This window comes from Mus pahari, chromosome 13 (assembly GCF_900095145.1).
Source record: "Mus pahari chromosome 13, PAHARI_EIJ_v1.1, whole genome shotgun sequence".
In the NCBI taxonomy this organism is placed as follows: domain Eukaryota; kingdom Metazoa; phylum Chordata; class Mammalia; order Rodentia; family Muridae; genus Mus; species Mus pahari.
Genome location: NC_034602.1, coordinates 5,475,575 through 5,479,892, shown reverse-complemented (window position 1 = coordinate 5,479,892; position 4,318 = coordinate 5,475,575).

Below are 4,318 nucleotides of genomic sequence, written 5' to 3'. Positions count from 1 at the left end.
CCCTAAAGAATTAGGCATAAATAAGACATGAATTTAGCTGACATGAGATACTACACTTATTCCATTGTTGGTAAGAACAAACCTGGGCTTCTATTGTCACAGGTGAAAAGTGTTTTCGAAATTCTGTCCTGGTGCTTGTTAGATAAGGGGCTGCCTCAGTCAGAATAAGATTTATACACATCACTGAAATGGACTCGTGTTTACAGTCTGTCCTTGCTCTCGAGGATTAACAGTGCCAGAGCCGTATACAAGACCGTTCAGAGAATGTTGGAGAAAAAGGAAATTTTCAATGTACCCTCTGACTTGTTCCTTGTTGCCATTCACAGCTTAAGTTAAGTCGTGAGCAGGAGACTTACCTCATTTGTGGAAATTCTCTAGTTAAAGAACAGTATTTAGAATATGTCTTTTAAGAGAGGATGTGGCATGGCATACATGAACACACACACACACACGCACATAGACACAGAGAGAGGGGAGAGGGAGGGAGAGAATGAAAACAGATGAGTGGGAAGATCTGGAAGGAATTGGAGGAGAGAAAAGCACGATCAAATATATTAGGTACATTTTAAATAAATAAAATACATAACACAAGCCAACAACTTGGCATCGTTTTTACATAGAGTGAAATGCTTTACAAAAACCAAAACAATAAAAAACAAGACTCCCATAGAATCAGATGTTTGTCCTTGATGTGCTGTTTTATAACACTGATAATCCACAGAGGGGAGGAGAAAGAGCCTTTTCTGGAAAGCTGAAATTCAACCCACTTCGTATGCATTTAGGCTACATAGGCATCCTCTCTTGCATGCTCTCACTTGGGGACAATTCAGCTCGAGCCTGTGCTCCTAGGGACTGAGACATTTTCAAGTCCCTTTATGATCTGTGCAGAAATTATCTCTTCTTCTGAGCCATCGAATGCAGTGCGTGGGCACAATGGCTGCCTTCCAGTGAGCTGAAAAGCTCTCATGACTTGGCATACAGTCTTTCCCTGGGCCCTTCAGTAATGGCATTTCACTTAATACAATATGCCCCTAACTGAGTTTTAGTGATTTCAAATGAATTTAGTCTCCTTATCAATATCCTCTATTTGGTAGTGTGTTTGCTCTTCAGTGTGCTGTGCCAATAAATCCTGCCCACGTGCTGCCCCCTCCCTCAACTGTCTGGTTTCTCACAACAAAAGCAAACACCAGGCAGCAGAAAAGGAGGCTCTTAAAAGACTTGTCTGTATCATAAATGTAAATATCAATAAACTCAGGAGGTTGACAAGAGTACGCTCAGATGGATTTGGCCATGTTCCTGGCTGTTTTATAAGCAGGACACTGAAACCCTAGGAAAATTGAGCTTCAGGTTTGCAGTCCTGAAAGGGTGTGTCAAAATATCAGTCTGGAAAGATGACTGGTGTATTCAAGACAGAACTCAAGAGTTTCCTTGCAAGCACAATAATTTGTTCTAGAAAGAAACAGCTGCAGCCTAACTGTAAATCCAAGATGCAACTGACAAAAATGTTTTCCAAACTGGAAGATGTAAAGAGAACATTTAGGTTCCATTTTTATTCCCTGTCCATATTTAAAAATGTGCTCCTACCCCATATTCTTTAGTTTGAATTGATTATAGACTCACAAGCAGTAGTAAGAAGGAAAAAAAAAAAAAAAAAAAAAAAAAGCATAGATCTAGGGCTGTATCTCAGTGGGGAAAATACTTGGGTATTTGCATGACAAATGAGGTCTGCTCACCAGAAACCATACAGAAGACAGGTAAGTATGGCTACCAACTTTAATCTCAGCCCTTGAGAGTAGACTGGGACCTCCTGGCAAGCTGGCCTGCTAGAGCAGCCTGACCAGAGGACATGGGACATCAACCTCTAGACCTCTACAAGGACATGCGCATGTGTGTACTTTACCAGTGAACATGTGTGTACACACAATGGAGACATGCACACCACTCACACAAATACACTGGAAAGGAAAGTACTAAAAAATGAGTGCACTCCCTCCTCAGTTTGCCTCAATGATAACATTTTTAAAAGCATCCCTTATCTTTTTTCCAACATTCTCAACACCTCTTGGTCCCTACAAACTATTGTCTTTGCCCCTATCCCCATGGAATCTTGGGATTTATCTTTCTACTCCATGTGATTCTCTGCAGGTTTGTTTACGTTCTTGCACAGGTCAGTTGTCTTTTCCTATTTATTGCTAACTAGTATTACTAGTATGCCATAATACAGTGTTTGCTTAATCGTTCATCTGCTAGAGGGGAGTGAGAAAGTGTTTAATTTAGGAACAACATAGGTAAGAGCTCAGTAAACACTGTGTACAGATTCTCTCTGACCATGTTTGTACTTCTGTGGGAGAAAGTGCAGGAGGATACTTGCTGAGTTACACTTGGTGATTAAGAAAGTGTCGACTAAGCCGGGCGATGGTGGCGCATGCCTTTAATCCCAGCATTCGGGAGGCAGAGGCAGGCAGATTTCTGAGTTCGAGACCAGCCTGGTCTACAAAGTGAGTTCCAGGACAGCCAGGGCTACACAGAGAAACCCTGTCATGAAAAAACCAAAACAGCCAAAAAAGGCAAAAAAAAAAAAAAAAAGTGGCGACTACTTTTCACAGTATTGTCCTTACAAAATCCTAATGTGTTAGCGAGTGATCTGGTTTCTTCTTAAATTTAATTTTATTGTTGTTGTTGTTGTGGTGGTGGTGGTGGGGGNGGGGGTGGGGGTGTGTGCATCTGTCTGTCTGTCTGGGTGTGAGTGTGCACATGAAGGGTGTGAGAGAAACATATTTGCAACAGCACAGATATGAAGGCTAGGGGAAAACTTTGTGGAGTTGATTCTCTCTTATTTTTGTGTGGGTTCTAGGAATGGAACTCAGGTTGCCAGGTTTGTGTATGGGTGAGATGCCTTTACTAGCTAAACTGTGTCACCATGCCTGTTTGTCTGGAATGTGGCAATATCTCATAGTTGTTTGACTTGAACTAATGAGCATCTTTCTATGTTCTTGTCTAGATGTGTATCATTTTCCCCTGCTTAATGGATTACATTTTTTAATATTCAGTTTTCAATGGTCTTCAATCACTCTAAAAATGTCATTTAGAGTTAAGTACCTTATAGATAGTGTCAATTATTCAGTGATGGTTAACCTTTGTTGGCCAACTTGACAGGGTGTAGAGTCACTTAAGATGCAAGTTTGGGTGTGGCTGTGAAGAGTCACCTAGGTAAGGTTAGTATCCGAGCATATCCATTAGGGGTTATATCGATTAGATGAAGGGGAAAGACTCCCCCATTCTATGGGTTAGGGACCAGGACCCGACAGAAGGCAGACAAGGAGCAGAGCAGAAGCATTCACTGTTCTCTTTCCCAGCCACAGACGACTTATATCAAGCTTCTGGCCTTACCACTTCTTCACCTTGATCAACTGTACCGGTGAACTATGAACCAAAATAAATCCTTCTTCAGGAGTACTTTAAGCAGAGTATTTTTTTCACAGCAATAGGAAAGGTGACCACAACAGAAAAATTGGAAGCAGAGTGACTTCTGTTATAGACCTGATCATGTGGCTCTTCCTGTAAGAGACAGGGTTTAGAGTATCTCTAATTTACTTTGGTTTTAAAAAAGGATGATCCAGAGATATGTCCCCTCATTAAGAAGGCCTTCCTGTAGTGTCATTGCTGTTAGTGTCCTCCATTTGTAAGAAGTGCTTGAGGAGGCAAGGTATCAAAAAGAAAATGTTGTTTTCCCACAAAAAGAACTGAAAAGGTTTCAAAGAATAAAAGTTAAAAGCAGTGTCAATATCATAATAGGAGCACTGAGGAAAACAATAGCTTACTTCCATCTTGGTGGTTTACAAAGGCCTTAAGACTGCCACTGGAACAATATATACCTCGATTCAGCGATCTACATCTCTTTGTACATTTACAAATTCTGAAATGTTCCTGTTCTTCAATAATTTCTTTATTCCATTACAGCCAACCTGTGTCCTTGTAGAGCTCACTCTTCAAGTAATTGATTCCAGCCTAAACTTAGCTTCAATTTGCTGACTTTCACACACCACCCAAATGTTTCCTAATTTTTTATTTCTAAATACAACTGTGACTGAAGAAGAAATTACTCATTTAAATAACATTATTTTTGCCAAACACACTTCTACTTTAACTTAAAAAAACAAAGCCAAAATAATGTGAGTTCATTATTTATAAAAGTAATTTTCTAATTATTATATCTGTTTTTGGTGTGCGCGCGCGTGTGCGTGTGTATGTGTGTGTGTGTGTGTGTGTTTCAGTAAAGAGAGAAACAGAGAGAGAAGAGAAGAGAAGAGGAGAGGAG